The sequence below is a fragment of the Oratosquilla oratoria genome, chromosome 8 (assembly GCF_046742065.1).
Source record: "Oratosquilla oratoria isolate Oo_2021 chromosome 8, ASM4674206v1, whole genome shotgun sequence".
NCBI classification, from domain to species: domain Eukaryota; kingdom Metazoa; phylum Arthropoda; class Malacostraca; order Stomatopoda; family Squillidae; genus Oratosquilla; species Oratosquilla oratoria.
The window spans coordinates 77,049,368-77,066,867 of record NC_134784.1 but is presented as its reverse complement, the minus strand read 5'-3'; positions in this window follow the sequence as shown (position 1 = coordinate 77,066,867).

The following is a 17,500-nucleotide window of genomic DNA, read 5'->3' as shown; positions in this document are numbered from 1 at the left end:
AGGGAGGGAGGGGAAGGAAGGAAGAGGGAGGGAGGGGAAGGAAGGAAGAGGGAGGGGGAGGAAGGAGAGGGTGGAAGGGAGGAGGAGGAAGGAGGGAGGGGGAGGAGGAGGGGAAGGGAAGAGGGAGAGGGAAGGAAGAAAGGAAAGGGAAAAGAAGGGGAGGGAAGAGGGAGGAAGGAGGAGAGGAGAGAGAGGAAGGAAAGGGGGGGATAGGAGGAAAGGAGGAAGGGTGATAGGGAGAAGCGGGGAGGGGGAGGGGGTGGGGGGAGAGGTGGGGAAGGGGAGGAGGGGGAGGAGGTGGTGGAGCGAGGAGGTGGGGAAAGGAAGGTGGGAGGAAGGACTGTGAGTTATGGACTGTAGATTACCAACGCTTCACAACAAACCCATGCGCACGCAGAAAGAAAAATCTAAGAAAAGAGAGGGAGAAAAATAGTACAATTAAAGAAAAGAAAAGGGAAAAGAAGAGAATAAACGAGAGAGAGAGAGAGAGAGAGAGAGAGAGAGAGAGAGAGAGAGAGAGGGGGGGGGAATAGACCTCCCCACAACGTGGAGGGCGAGTGGTAGTGGTGATTTGGGGGAGGGGGGAAAGGGGGGAGGGGGGAAAGGGGGGAGGGGGAGGGGGGGAAGGGGGAGGGGGAGAGGGGGAAGGGGGAAGGGGGGAGGGGGAAGAGGGAAGGGGGAAGGGGGAAAGGGGGAAGGGGGAAGGGGGGAAGGGGGGGAGGGGGGAAGGGAGGCAATAATGCAACGACAGGAGGACGAGATGCTCCCCCACATGCCCTCAGCCCCATCCTGACACCCAAATGACTTCATTCCCCCCCAAAAAAACTCCCCCTTTCCCCCTCCCCCCTTTCCTCCCCCTCCCCCACCCATCCCCCGGAAGCAGAGCCTCTTATCAGTAACCTAGCCTTCGCCCCCCCCTCCCCCTCACTTAGCTGCATGACCTATAACGCCCTTTTACCGCCACATCCCTGCCTTTACATGCTTTCGAACCAAGGTGAGGTTGCACCGTCACCCAAGGCTAGACCGGTAATCCTGCAATGGATGCAGTGGTACTGTTCGTAGCCGCTAATCCAGCGGTCCAAGCTCGATTCCCCTCAAAGGCTGAAATAATTGCCGCATCGCTGCGAGCCGGCACTCCAACTCTCGTGGGCGAGGAATTGTGTGTGTGTGTGTGTGTGTGTGTGTGTGTGTGTGTGTGTGTGTGTGTGTGTGTGTGTGTGTGTGTGTGTGTGTGTGTGTGTGTGTGTGTGTGTGTGTGTGTGTGTGTGTGTGTGTACGGTCACAGCATTACCCGTAGGTCGGACATATATGAGCTATGAGCTCTCATCCGGGAGGGTAATAGCTGCCGATCACGAGTCCAACACGTGATCCAAGATTATGGCGAATTACACATTGGCAACTTTACCCTACTCATCGTGCCCCTGTCGCCAGACGATTTTATTCAACGAAGACCAACCTTTAGCTGTCTAATGGTTCTAGACATACACACACAAACGCACACTTTTCTTCGCCCGACTCGAGACTATTACTCTATCTACGGTTTATCCCTAAACTGAATAAAGTCGTCTAGCCTTTGGCGGACAATAGATAATTAAGAAATAAAAACATAAGATGAAATAAATTTATAAATAACCAAATAAATAAATATTCAAATAAATAAATACAGAAAAATAAAAAATAATAATAATGGTAAATAGGTTAAATAACACCAGGGTCAGATCCTGACTCAAGCGACCTACATTGACCTCAACGACGACCTACAGTGACCTGCGACGGCCTGGCTAATGACCTGCAACAATAAATCTGTACGTCTACCGCAGCCTCGCATCGTGGCCTCCTCGTAACAGAATCATTTCTCTTCATTTTCTCCTCAGCCTTGGCCAAAGGGTCGCCCGTGTCCACATCTACAGCGTCCTATGTCTTCATCATCGGTCACCCCCGATATTTATTTATCTATTTATTTATTTATTTTTACACTTAAGGTTCCTTGTGGGTTTCTCAACCTCCTACCATCTGAATAAAATCGCTTGGCAGTAGAAGCAACATACATCATTTCCCCTCAGCCTCTCAAACCGAGGCACCAGTGCATAAGGAACGTTTGTATTATTTTCTGATTAAGCATAAGGTTTCACTTAAATAACCCTGCCTTCTTTCTTTCCTTCTGGGTAACCATTAGACCTTTGTTTCGGAGCCGTGAGCTCCTGTTCCTTGGCTTTGTTAACGAGGATCCTGTCATATGCCTTTATAATTTCTACGAAATGCCTCTCGATCACGTAACAAAAAAATACACGCACGCTCCTACCACCTCCCCCCGCCCCCCGCTGCCTCGCTACTGGGAGTTTGGGGGTGGGGAGGGCATAGAGAAGGGAAGAGTGGGGAAGGATTATCCAAGAAGCTGAACATAATTGCCTGGCGGCAAAAGGAATAATGGGGAAATTGCCAACATATAGGAAAAGATTTTGTTGAGAGGGTTCCACGGAGATGAATAAAATCGACTGAGAGCAGGTAAGAGTGCCAACCAGTACGGAAGTTATTTCGGACCTTCCATAAGCTTCTTACTCACCAGCTTAGAGGATATATTCCAAAATAATAAAATAAAAATCAAATCAAATCAATCCAAATAGATAAATATTCAAACAAATAAATGAAAAAATCCTCTTTATCTCTGCCTGCAGCATTCTCATTTCAATCACAAACTACCAACAGTATAAGTACAGCACACACGCCAAAAATAACCCTCGCTAAATTATCACAGTGAAGTAAATATCTCTTTCAGACTCGACCGTGGATGAGCTGTGTATGCGTTGTATCTTATCTCCGGCAATTTCAAATGACTTTTCATGATCTCCTGTGTCTCAGCGGAGAGATTGTACCAGAACACTTTGCTCCTGTTGTGCATTTGCTTAGCAAGTAAGGATTAAGCGCTAAAAATGAAACTCGCTAAATCAAAGTGATGTGAATTTCCCTATCCATCCCGCCCGACATTTCAATTGATTTTGTATTTCCTCTTATCATCCTTCAAAGATAACATAACAGTATTTCCTCCTTTGCTGTACACCTTTATTTAGGCCTTTGGTAAGTCTTTACTCTTTGTTATAATGAGACAAAGAAGACAAAGAAGATAAGGATTGAGACTCTTAGCTGCGCTTCCTTCATTGTTTTTGTTTTTTTATTGTACACCCAATTTAACCAATATACTCGTAGTACCAGTCTGAGCTGCATCTGGTGTTAAAAGCACTACACAATCTGTTGCATTATATATATATATATATATATATATATATATATATATATATATATATATATATATATATATATATATATATATAATTCCGACAGTTGTCGCTGGACTCGAACCCGAGACTTGCGTGGTGGCAAAGACCTGCCATGACGCAAGTCTCGGGTTCGAGTCCAGGGGACAACACATATATATATATATATATATATATATATATATATATATATATATATATATTATATATATATATATATAGTTTCAAAAATTCAACATTTCGCATGCCCATCGAATCCACCAGCACCTCAACAAAGACTTGAAAACATCAACACGGCGACACTTGATACAGATCATGTTGATCCTTATCGTCGGAGATCACTCCTTCATCATCTTGTGATCAAAGCGGCCTAGCCTGGCTTTGATCACATGGTTCCCTGAACCTAATTATGACGTCAACATAACCTGAGTTCATATTCGCGGGAACTGAGGTCGACTGCCGCTTGGGCGCCTGTCGACACCGGGCAGGAGCTTAAGTAAAATATATATTACCTAATATTAATTAATTGATTCATTGCTTGACTGATTGAGTTATTGATTTGATATTCACGTGATGCCGCAACAGAGATGCACCGAAAGAAAATCTAACTCCAATATGGAATATGTGAAAGAAAAAAAGAAAAGAATGAAAATATAAAATTTTGGAAACCTGTAGGTTTTCCTCCATAAAAGAGGAGCTCTATGTCAGCTTTTATATATATATATATATATAGATATATATTTATATATATATATATTTTAACTGTTGAGTTGACAAGAGATTATTTCAACACGCTTTATATTACAATTGTTACAATTGAAGACAATCTCAACTGTTAAGACGAGAGAGAATAATTAAATTTACAATTATTATTCAATGAACAGTAATTCTATTTCATAATTGCTAGCAATAAGGATCGCTTATAATTGCAAATTTAACAGAGACAGGGAGTTACCAAGTCTTTGGGGGCACTCGAGAGCATAACCAGGGATCTGTTTGGTCCTTGAGAGGATCTGAGTTTGACACCTCTGCAAGTATAATTACATCCAATTATAATATGTTCATTTCTACTTTACAAAGATCTACCTGTCAAGGAAATAGACAAGAAATAAACAAATATATAAACGGAAATAATATATAAGTAATAAATATGTAAGCAAATAAAAAATAATACTCGCGGGACTGCCCCTTTAAAAATATAAATAACGAAAATAAATAAATAAATAAATAACAATAACAATAGTAATAATAATAATTTACTATTATCGTCATCATCATTACATTATTAAGTGTACAAAGGTAGACATGATAATTCGTTGCTTAGCTGTTCTGAGCAGACGTCAGGAGGACTTGGTAGTTTGTGATTTTTAGATGTTAATGAATTTCCAAGTTGTCACGGTTTCAGTTGCATCTCCCCAGTATTATTTTTTCATTTAAAAATAAATTGAAATAAAAATATTACAATTATAATTATAATCATAATTATAATTATAATTTTAATTATTATAATGTTAAAGCAATGTTAAAGCAATGTTAAAGCAATGTTAAAATAATATCAAAACAATAAAATAATAACAATAAATAATAATGATAATAAAATAATAATGATAATTATCATAATTATTATTATTATATTATCATCATCATCATTATCATTATTTTAATGCAAAAATAATACTAGGGAGATGCAATTGAAACCGTGACAACTTAGAAATTCAATAACATCTAAAAATCATAAACTACTAAGTCCTCCTGAGGTCTGCTCAGAGCAGCTAAGCAACGAATTATCATGTCTACCTTAGTACACTTTATGTCCTTTGTAAAGCCTAAGACTTTCTATTAACCCCCTTTGGGTTAATATTCTCTTCCCTCTTGCCTCATTCAATGCTCCTGTAAAGACAGGCTCTAAAGCTCTTCCGTAAAACGTATTTCCAGTGGATGTCAACATACATAATGGCTTCTACTTTTTGTAATCCCTCCCATATCCGAACTGCCTTTACTATGGACCGCTATTATCCGAACATGATTTATGTGTATTGAATTGAATATTAAAGATCGGAGTAGTGGACTGGATACTGAAGGGGGGTGTATTTTTACCTCGCGTAACCGAACAACCTCCCATAATCGAACACCTTGTTCAGATATGGGAGGGACTATTGTACTTCAATATTACACGAAGGACTAGATAGATATGCAACATATTAAACAAGCAGCAACAAGACGCCATCTGTTAAAAGGAATGTACGAAACAGGATGTCGACGAACTTTAGAATCCCCTGTACATCCTATCCGGTACCTTACTCATTCACAGTAACTCGGAACCTACTGTGCACTCTGACGGAGGAGGAGGAGAAGAGGAAGGAAGAAAAAGAAAAAGAGGCAGAGGAGAATGAAGAGGAAGAACAGAAGGAAGAAGAGAAAGAGATGGAAGAGGCGGGGGGAGAGGAGAAAGAGAAGGAAGAACAGAAGGAAGAAGAGAAAGAGAAGGAAGAGGTGGAGGCGGAGGAAGAAGGGGGAGAGGAAAAGGAGAAGGTGGTGGTGAAAGAGGAAGAGGAACTTGATGAGGAGGAGAAAGAACAAGAAGATGATTAGGAGTAAGGAGAGAGCATGAGGGGAAGGAGAAGGAAATAAGGAGGAGGAAGAGGAGACGGGATAATGGTAGGCGGAGGGTCGGAATGCCCAATGACATTTATGCTACACCAGGGTCAACGTAGCCCGGCCACAGTGTCCTTGCAGCGGCGTTGTCATGACGCAGACCCCAGAGAGCGCTGTGCATGACTGTCGCATACAGACGCCACCTTGCTCGCGTGCAGAGTGATAAGACGTAATATAACCATAGGGCTCTGTGTGTCTGTGTAGACGTCTCCCTAGTTTATAGCGCATAGACACACGAACTAGGGCGTGGTGGCAAGTGAACTAGTTCCGTCCTTCCCCCTAGTTCTATTTCTACAGCTACTACTACTACTACTACTACTACTACCTTAAGCAGTGAAGACTATGTTACAAATACAAGGCTGGACCAATCAAACCCTAAATATGAATATTCCTCTAACTCTTCAAGTATTTCATTCTGGCTAACGTCACGCGATTTTAATTAACCGAGTGGAACTACCTAAAATCGATAGGGTTTGGAAAAAATGTCTTTTTTTTCTAAACGGCGGTGACTTTAAATCTAATTCCAAGAGCTAACTTTAGTTAATTAATCACAACGCGTCATCTTTTACAACATACCTGGAATCCTTTGATCCCTCCTCTTTTCTCTTGGTATTTACATTGCCAAAGGGGAGACATACTTTAAATACTTTGTTTAGGAAGAAAACGGGCTACCAGGTACCTGCTAGTACTACTCCTGCGAGATGGACGTCAGAGACCAGAGGTGCAACCTCGAGAGGATGACATTCGATCTGCGAGTCAGTTCTAGAATCTCTATTACCTTCAACAGCATTCCCTCCGCCTTTTCAGATAAGGAAAATTGATATGTGTTGACTGCTCCCTTCGTCTTATGAGTATTCTTTCGTGACACAGAAACAAAGCCACTCTTAGTAAAAGTACGATTGCCTACTACCATAGCCAATGGCGCGGGTGACGCGCATCCTGCTACCTGGAATCACATTTGGGTAAACTCGGTTAAAGTTATCAGCCTCGCGCTTTGCTACTCGAAGCAAATCAGCCCCATTCATAAACAAAGAATTAATGTTCTAGAGTCTAGACAATCGTTTGACGATCATCATTGAGCCATGAACGATCATCGTTGATCAATAATTGCACCGAGCAAAACGTACCTTAAGAACACTAAAGTCAAACATTCGAAGAATTTCTTCCCAAAGAGATGAGGAACGTAAGTCACGGACGTGGCAAAGCCATTGAACGAAGAGTAGCAGAACGAAAGGATGACTGAAGTATGCATGCATGTATGTACTGTATATAAATATGTGTGTATGTGTGCATGTATATGAGTATGCATGCATGCACGCACGTATGTACGTATGTGCATGCCTAAGCATGTATGTATGTTTGTCTGCATGTACAGCATATATGTCTGTACGTATGCATATGTTTGTGTCTGTACGTATACATATATATTCCCATATCCATACACGCGCACACGCAAGGACGCATACACACACGTACACACGCACGCACATGAGTGTTTAAGGGGCGTTTTCCTGCGCCAATATTGCTCACATCCATTCCGGCAGCTGGGGAAGACCAAAGGCGCCATATATCGAGGCAAGCGTGGCGGCCAAACCTGTCCTGAGTGGCCCAAGACAGTAGAACAGTTATCACAACACAAAGTTTCCTATGGAAAGCGGTCGAGGCAAGAACGAGTGTTGTAGGGACAAAGAGGTGAAGAAGAGGATGAGGAAGGTAAAAAAGAAAAAAAAAGAGAGAAAGAGAGAGAGAGAGAGAGAGAGAGAGAGAGAGAGAGAGAGAGAGAGAGAGAGAGAGAGAGAGAGAGAGAGAAGGAGGGAGAAGAAGAATACGACAAAGACTAAGAGGATGAAAGAGATGAAGACAAAGAAGAAGACAATGAAGAACATGATGACAAAGAAGACAGAAGATGAAGACGAAGAAAACGAAGATGAAAAACGGAAAGAAAAAACGTAAGAAGAATAGGGAACAGAAGAAGAAAAAATAAACAAGAGAAAGACGAGGTGTAGGAGGAGGAAGAGGAGGTGGAGGAGGAGGAAGAGGAGGTGGAGGAGGAGGAAGAGGAGGTGGAGGAGGAGGAAGAGGAGGTGGAGGAGGAGGAAGAGGAGGAGGAGGCAGAGGAGGAAGAGGAGGAGGAAAACATTAGGTAAATTAGAATTACTGCTTAGATAGGGGAAGGCAAGAAGAAAAAAAGGAGAAGAAAAAGGAAAGACATTAGTTAAATTAAGATTACTATTACGTTGGCCAGGAGGAGGAAGAAGAGAAGGTGAAGGAGGAGAGGATGGAGGAGTATAAAGAGGAGGAGAAGGTGAACAAGGATGAGAAAGAGATGGAGAAAGAGGGGGTGAAGAGTAGAATGAAGTGAAAAATTTTGAGGATGAGAATGAGGAAGAAGAGAAATAAGAGGAGAAAAGGGAGAACGAGAGGGAAAGAGGAGAAGGAGGAGGAGGATAAGAACAAGATAATCATAAAATTGATAACAGGAATAAGATTAATAATGAGAATACCAAGAACAATATTGATAATTACAATAATTATAACAAGAAGAATAAGAATTAAAATAATGATGTAATATGACGAGAGAAAAAACAAGAATGAAAAAATAAGACAAAAATAATAATAAGAAGAAATAAGAATAAAAAGAGAAAATAACAAGATGAAAAAAGTTCGGAAGAAAGAATACAACGAAAAAGAAGAAATGAGAAACTTTGTTGAAATAAGAAACGAATCTAGATAGGTGGCCACTGTGGCAGTATATTGCCTATTTGCGCGGCGGTATTGTGCACCACTCATAAAACGGCACAAATGCGCACTAAACACTTCTGTCACCTGGTGTTAACAATATATTACAATCCTTTATTTAATCTACAAAAAGTACGGGGATATTAGCAATGTGCTATAGTAGTGGTGGTTGTGGTTGTGAAGGTGGTATCAATATTGGTAGTGGCGGTGGTAATGGTAATGGAGTTAGTGGTGATTTAGGTGGTGGTGGTAACAGTGGTAGCGATGCTGATGGTGGTGGTATGGTTGTCGTGGTAGTTTTAGTGATGATGGTAGTGGTGGTGGCGTTGGTAGAGGTCATGAAGATGATGTTGCAAGTGGTATGTTTTATGGTATTGGTAACAATAATAGCAACGTACAGATTTAAACAAAAAGATCCCTTAAGACTCCACAGTACTACAGCCAGCCAGGTGGTTCCCATCTACACAATCTGGACGGCTGAGCAGCGAGTCGGGCCTCACCATCTGGCGGCGTAGGCGGCGTTGGAGTGGCTGCAGCCAACCAGGTAGGCGGAGAGGCTTGTGATCAATATTAACCCCAAAGACCACAGTCTTCCCTTTAACATCTTCATTCAGGCTGACACCCAACGATTTTTTTCCATTTTGGAGTCTAAGGGAGTCAATCTAAGGCTTAGACAGACTCTTTTAGAATCTAAGAGAGCCTGTCGAAGGCTTAGACAGACTCTGAGATCATGCGGACATTAGGAGTTTGTTCTGAGAGCCGCAAGGAGTTTTGATTTAATTCAAACAAGACAAAATATAACATACAACGCTATAAGAGATGAGAGCGAAAAATAGAGAAAAGAGAGATATGAATGGACAAGGGAGTGAGGAGGAAAAGAGAAGAGGACAGCATGGGTAACAGAAGAGAGAAAAAAGAGGAAGAAGAGGAAAGAAATAAGAGTAGGTGAAGGAGGAGTAGGAAGAATAGGAGGAATAAGAGAGAAGAGAGGATGAGTGAGAGAAAAGGAGAAGAGAGAGGAGAAGAGGAGAAGAGAGAGGAGGAGGGGAGAAGAGAGAGGAGAGAGGAGATGAGTGGGAGGAGATGAGTGGGAGGAGATGAGAAGAGATAGGAGGATAAAAAGAGAGAGGAGGAAAAGGAAAGAGAAGAGAAAGAAAAAGAGAGCAGAGGAGTAGAGAGAGGAAGAAGAAGAGGTGAAGAGAAAAAAGAAGAGGAGTGGCAGAGGGAGAGGAGAAAGGAGGGAAAAGAGAGAGAAGGAATGACAGGGGAAGAGAGAGGAGTGAGAAGGGAAAAAGGAAAAAGAGGAGGATAAAGAGGAGGAGGGAGAGGAGAGAAGTAACCGGAAAATGAGGAGTAATGAAAAGGAGGTGTAATATAAGGAATAGGCGAATGAATAGGAGGAAGAATAAATAAAGAGGGATGAGGAGGAAGAGGAGGAAGAAGAGGAAAAGAAGCAAGAAGAGAAAAAAGGAAGAAGAGAAAAAAGGAAGAAGAGAAAAAGAGGAAAAAGAAAAGGAGGAAGAAAAGAAAGAGGAGGAAGGGAAGTAAGAAGATAAGAAAGAAGGGGAAAAGGAGTAGAGGAATAGGAAGAAATAGGAATAGGAAGAAGAGAATGAGGAAAGGAAAGAGGAGGAAGATGAGGGTGAGGAGAAGAAGGAAGAGGAGAAGGAGGAAGAAGGGAAGAAAGAAGAAGAGGAGGAGGAGGAGGAGGAGGAGGAGGAGGAGGAGGAGGAAGAGAAGGAAAAGGAGGAAGAAGAGGATGCGGAGGAAGAAGAAAATTAGAAAAATGAAGAAGAGGAAGAGAAAGAGGAATAAGAGGAGGAGGAAAAGGAGGAAGAAGAGGATGAGGAAGAAGAAGAGGAGTAGGAGAAGGAAGAGGAGAAAAAAGAGGAGGAGGAAGAGAAGGAAAACGAGGAAGAAGAGGTGTGAAGAGGAAGAAGAGGTGTGAAGAGGAAGAGGAAAATTAGAAAAATGAAGGAGGAAGAGAAAGAGGAGAAATAAGAGGAAGAGGAGGAAAAGGAGGAAGAAGAGGATGAGGAGGAAGAAGAGGAACAGGAGAAGGAAGAGGATAAAGAAAAGGAGGAAGAGAGAGAGGAGTAGGAAGAAGAGGAAGAGGTGGGAAAGCAAATGACTTTGCGCGACACAAAGGCAGAGGCGATAGATTCAAGTGCTGGAGGGCCATTTCTGATAAAGAACGAAAAAAAAGAAAGAAATAAAAAAGACGACGAAATGAACAAAACTAATGAATACAAATGGAAAGGCGCGGCGGGGGCGAACGAACGCCTATGCAAAAGAGGACGAAGAAAAATTGAAAAAAAGAAAAGAAAAAAATGCTATGAGTAAGAGAAGAATAGCGACAGAAGGAGAGGAGGAAGAGAGAGAGGGGGGAAGGAAAGGGAGAAGGAGGAGGGAGGAGAAGGAAAGGGAGAAGGAGGAGGGAGGAGAAGGAAAGGTGGGGAGGAGCAAGTAAGAAAAGTGGTGCAAGGAGACAGAAATAGGAGGAAATTGACGTGTGCGTATATGTAGATATGTACGTGTGTGTGTGTGTGTGTGTGTGTGTGTGTGTGTGTGTGTGTGTGTGTGTGTGTGTGTGTGTGTGTGTGTGCGTGCGTCTGTGCATGCGTATATGCTTGTGCGAGTGTGTGTGTGTGCGAGAGTGTGTGTGTGTGTGTGTGTGTGTGTGTGTGTGTGTGTGTGTGTATGTGTGTGCGTGCGTGTGTGTGTGTGTGCGTATATGTTTGTGTGAGTATGTATGTGTGAGTATGTATGTGTGTGTGTGTGTGTGTGTGTGTGTGTGTGTGTGTGTGTGTGTGTGTGTGTGTATTCACCTCGGATCTGCTGCAGCCTCTTTTCGAGACAGCCAGACACCACCCTACGGCAGTGAGCTCAGAGCTCATTATTAGCAGATCTCTGGGTAGGTCTGAGACCACTCACACTCCACACACCGGGAATGCAAGGTCACAACTCCTTGACTAACGTCCCGTACCTACTCGCTGCTAGGTGAACAGGGGCTACACGTGAAAGGAGACAAACCCAACTTGTCTCCGCCCGGCCGGGGAATCGAACCCCGGTTCTCCGGCTTGTGAGGCCAGTGCCTTACCAATCCGCCACCGGATGTGTGTGTGTGTGTGTGTGTGTGTGTGTGTGTGTGTGTGTGTGTGTGTGTGTGTGTGTGTGTGTGTATGTGTGTGTGTGTGCGAGTCTGTGTATGTGTATATGTTTGTGAGTGTGGGAGTGTGTGTGTGTGTGTGTGTGTGTGTGTGTGTGTGTGTGTGTGTGTGTGTGTGTGTGTGTGTGTGTGTGTGTGTGTGTGTGTGTGTGTGTGTGTGTGTGTGTGTGTGTGTGTGTGTGTGCGTCTGTGTATGCGTATATGTTTGTGCAAGTGTGTGTACGATTGTGTGTGTGTGTGTGTGTGTGTGTGTGTGTGTGTGTGTGTGTGCGCGTTTATATATATGTATGTATGTATGTATGTATGTATGTATGTATGTGTGTGTATGTATGTATATACGCAGTGTAGAAGTTACATGATCCCTTGAAAACGTGAAGGTAATTGAAATCTAAAAGGGGTTGAAGGACAAGGTGACAAAAAATCCAGCGGGAATAAAAAAAAAATCCAATACAAGAGAAGAAGTAAAAAAAAAAAAAAAAAAAAAAAAAAAAATATGTTTGCAGAATGAAAAGTATGAAATCTAAAAATGACAACAGACACAAAACACGGCAGCCGCCCTCCCTATTTCTACTTTTTTCATATATTCATTTATTTCTGTTATTTATTTTTATTATCTATTATTCGTTTATCATTTATTTATTACGTCTTATCTATTTTATTATCTATTATTCGTTTATCATTTATCTATTACCTGTTAATTATCATTTACCATTCGTTTTTATTTCTTTTTTTTCTCGTTATTTTATATCTTTTTCTAGATATCGATTAAGATATTCTATTTTACTGTTTCGTTTAACATTTGATTTCGGTTTTTTTCAATTTATCCATTTATTCTTTCTATTTTAGTCATCAGTTTATTATCAATTTTTTTCATATTCGTACTTGTTTCTTTTTCATCGATCAATCTATTCTATATCATTTACTATCTAATAAACTTATTATTTATTTTGTTTTTGATCTATTTATACATTAATTTCTTTAATCTTATTTACTATTTGATCAATCTTTTATCTATTTTTCATCTTTATATTTCATCATTTGATTCATTTTATTAATGATAATTATTGAAGGTCGTAGGAAATACATCTTGGAAGTAAATTGCTATGAACACAGTGAGCCATGCTCTATTACATCTACTGTGTTTATTTACTTGTTTATTTATTTATTCATCTATTTGTCTATTATTTATTCATCAACTTCGGAAGGTCCAAGAATGTAGGTCCATTTTTTTTTTTTTTTTTTTTAATCATTGTTTTTTTTTTTTTCTTCTTCTTCTTTACCTGACGAAAGCAAAACAAATTTTTGCTGTGTTTGTCCGAGGCCATTTTTCCTTCCGGCTGACTGGACACGGGGCATTCTCATCATTTTAATCCGGTCACAAATAAAACTTAGACAAAACAAGATAAAAGTGAAGTTCGGTGAAAGAGTCTTTTATGTATTTCGTAATTAGGTGATGATATATACTTTTCAATTCATGGGTGTGCTTTGTTATCAGCACGCACACACACACACACACACACACACACACACACACACACATACACACACACACGCACACATGGAGTAGTGGTTAAGTCACTACAAGCAGTGGTAACATGCTAGCCGTTGGTTGGAGTCCTCGGGCGTACCATGTTTCAATTTCTGCATGTGCATCCACGGTTCTTAGAATTAAAGTGCATTTTGGTTGATAAAAATGTATCTCTAGTCACTGGGACCCATTCAGTGTAGTACATATATATATATATATATATATATATATATTTATGTATATATATATATACATACATATATATATATATATATATATATATATATATATATATATGTCTACATCCTCAGCGGTTAGTGTCTTGGGTAATCTAACCTTTTCATTGACCAAAAGAAAATGCTTGTAAGTAAAAAATAAATAAATAAAACCTAAATCAATTGCGAAACGCGCCAAAACCTCTTTAAGATATTTCGACTTAATCAAAGTCTCCTTTAACCCGCTGTCTAAGTCTCTGCAATACTAATTAATCACGGATTCCTTTCGCCATTGCTGCATTCACATCTTGTCTGTTTATTAATTTGCATATCAATTCATTTACCTTCTTATTGTATTGAAGTAGCTATGGAAGTAGCTAAGCCAAAACAGTTTTTCCCGTGACTCTCCGTTTGTGTATTATATATTATATATATATATATATATATATATATATATATATATATATATATATATATATATATATATATATATATATACACGGGAATAAAGGAGCTCAGGGGGATACAGTGGCGGTATTCATGTCCCCCGACAAAGGATGCATTTGGTTCTCATTGCACACACACGAAATAATTTTACAATTACAAGGCCTACAAATGATGTCACTACATTTTTTTTTACAAAGCAAGAAGAAAATCAACAACAAAAATTTTACGTGAAAAACAAAAATAAAATCGAGAACATGGATATAAAGTTCATATTTTGAAACTCATGACCAATATGTGTGTGTGTGTGTGTGTGTGTGTGTGTGTGTGTGTGTGTGTGTGTGTGTGTGTGTGTGTGTGTGTGTGTGTGTGTGTGTGTGTGTGTGTGTGTGTGTGTGTGTGTGTGTGTGTGTGTTTAAATCATTTTAATTACCTTATTGTAGTATACAAGATAGTAGTAACAGTCGTTGAACCCGTCTCCTACTTTCCGATTTATCATACCTGTGTGTATGTGATTCACCATGGTCTTGGATCACGTGTTGGACTCGTGATCGACAGCTATTTCCCTCCCGGAAGAGAGCTCAGAGCTTGTATATGACCGATCTATGGGTAATGCTGGGACCTTACACGCACACAAACCCAACTCCCCTTCCACGAGAGTTTGAGTAACGACTCACAACGCAGCGATACTGAAATTATTTCAGCCCTGACCAGGATTCGAACCCGGACTACCGTAGTGGCAGCCGGGAACTCTAACCACTGTGCCACAAGGTGTGTGTGTGTGTGTGTGTGTGTGTGTGTGTGTGTGTGTGTGTGTGTGTGTGTGTGTGTACATATGAGTGTGTAAGTATGTATTTTACTGTCAACTTATATCCTAAAACCACCTCTCCAAAATGTAATCACAACCTAAAAAATCAGACAGATCTTCTGTCAGTTCTTCTAAACCCGCCCCCCCCCCTTTGGGGGGGGGGGAGGTAACCTCTTCCTTACAATTTTTCATGTGTCTAACAGCCAAAAGTGCTAACATTCGTCTTAAAGGACAGTTGAGTCCTCTTCCATGGCAGATTGCCCAAGTACCAAAAGAAAAAGAAGAAGAAAAAATATGGCGCTGCCGTCACCTCTCCCAATCTTTCCGATTGTTTTTACGATTTTATTCGCTTATTCTACTTGCCGCCAGGCGATTTTATTTTCATCATTTTACGATTTTATTCGCTTATTCTACTTGCCGCCAGGCTATTTTATTCACGTGAGGACAAACCTGGTATTCTTTAGTATTTTACAATGGTTTTATATATATATATATATATATATATATATATATATACATATATATATATACAAATATACATATATACATACATAAACAATTATATATAAAAAATAGATTGACGTACAAATATAAAAATAATTATAAAAAATAAAAAATAGATCAATAGAACAAAAACCTGGAGCGTATTATGTCGATTAGATTGATCCAACCTCAATCCCCCGTCCCTCTGCTCTCCCCCCCCTCCCCCTCCCCCCGTCACCCGCAGTCCCCGCCAAATCCCCTTTTCGCCTTCCCTCTGTGGAGAGAAGCGTTCCCTGGCGAGTCCTGAAGAGTTTTCTCTAAACATTTACCCTCCGCCAGTATCTACTCCATTTCCTCAGGAGCTTAACGACGCCATACATCAGCTAAGAGCCTCATGGCGTGCGCCCACGAGCTTCACATATTTTTTCACCCACATTTTCCCCGCTCCTCCTCCCTTCACCCCAAACCACCTTACAACCACCCCACACCTCATCCCCACCCCCTCCCTCCCTCCCTCCCTCCCAGATTGTCTTGTATATACCACAGTCACAGTTTTCTTTCGTACAGTTTCCTTACTTCGAGTTCGGTGGTCGACCATGGGGGTAAGTTTAATGGAGGGTTGGTCGGTTGGGGGTATATATGTTACATGTCAAACGAGGGGGGTGCATATATTATAGCAGTAATATTTATACCAAATCTATAGTAAGCCACATTATTGTTGTTGTTGTTGTTGTTGTTGTTGTTGTTGTCGTTGTTGGTTAAATTTTACCAGCGCTTGTATCCTTATGGACAATCTCGCACCGATGTCGTCCGTTGTCTTGTATGTCGCATATTAATTGGTTTAGTTACTTTAGGGCATTTTTGTGTAGAACCCTACTGATTGCTTATATTTTTTATTATTTGTTTTATTTGTCCATTTGTTGATTTTTCATGTGTTTACTTTTTCTGTGTATTTTTTGTAGGAAAGTAACGGGGCAAATAGGTAAATGTATGTGTCTGTCTGTCTGTCTGTTTTCCTTCCTGTCTCTCTGTTCCTCTCCCTCTCCCTCCTTCCCTCTCTAACTCTCACTCTTTCTATTTCATCCTATACTCTTTCCTTCCTATCTATCTGTCTCAATGACTCTCACTCATTCTCTCTTACTCTCATTTTGCACTTTATTCCATACGCTCTCTCTCTCTCTCTCTCTCTCTCTCTCTCTCTCTCTCTCTCTCTCTCTCTCTCTTACTTTCTTTTCTCTCTCGCTCGCTCGCGCTCTCTCTCTCTCTCTCCCTCTCTTTTCTCTCTTCTCTCTTCTCTCTTCTCTCTCTCTCTCTCTCTCTCTCTCTCTGTTCTTCATCCTCTACACTTTTCTTTTCAATACTTGTGCTACAAACACTCCAACAATCATGGGGGCATCGGCACTCCTTCTCACTCATCCACTCCAACCTGAAACTTCTATCCACAACATCTTCCCAAATATTTCACGATCTGTCAAAACCTACTATCACTCACGTGCACACATTCACACACATACGCACACGAACACACACGCACACATATAAACACGTGAGCCCTTCACAATTGCTTTCCTAACGAAATAGATGAATGTAAACCTTTTGTAGAAAATACACTGAAATACATGATTAACCCATTCAACTCCGATGACAAGATGTCTTGTCATTTGGTCAAATAAAACAAAAAATCATAAAACACCAAAATGTTTGATCAAACACCAGAAAAATATGACGTCAATCCTCGCTTCGCTCGCAGCGAAGCGAGGATTGACGTCATATTTTTCTGGTGTTTGATCAAACATTTTGGTGTTTTATGATTTTTTGTTTTATTTGACCAAATGACAAGACATCTTGTCATCGGAGTTGAATGGGTTAAGACGAATAAGCAAATTAAATAAACAAGTAGAAAGTTGATAGGTAAATTAGTAATTAAATCAAAATAATGGTAAGGTTGAAAAAATAGATAAATAGAAAATAAAATTAATAGATAAATGAATAAGATAAAATCTTCAAAGGTGGGATTGTGTCCTCGGTAGTTAAGCCAAATATCTATCTGTAGTCGAAAAGTCCACAGAGAGACGAAAGCGAAAAGTTTAAATTGGAAAGGAGGACACATACATCCAGACGATATAGAGAGGGAGCTTTCTCCTTCTCTCTCTCTTTCTCCCTCCTTTCCCCCTCTCTCTACCTCTC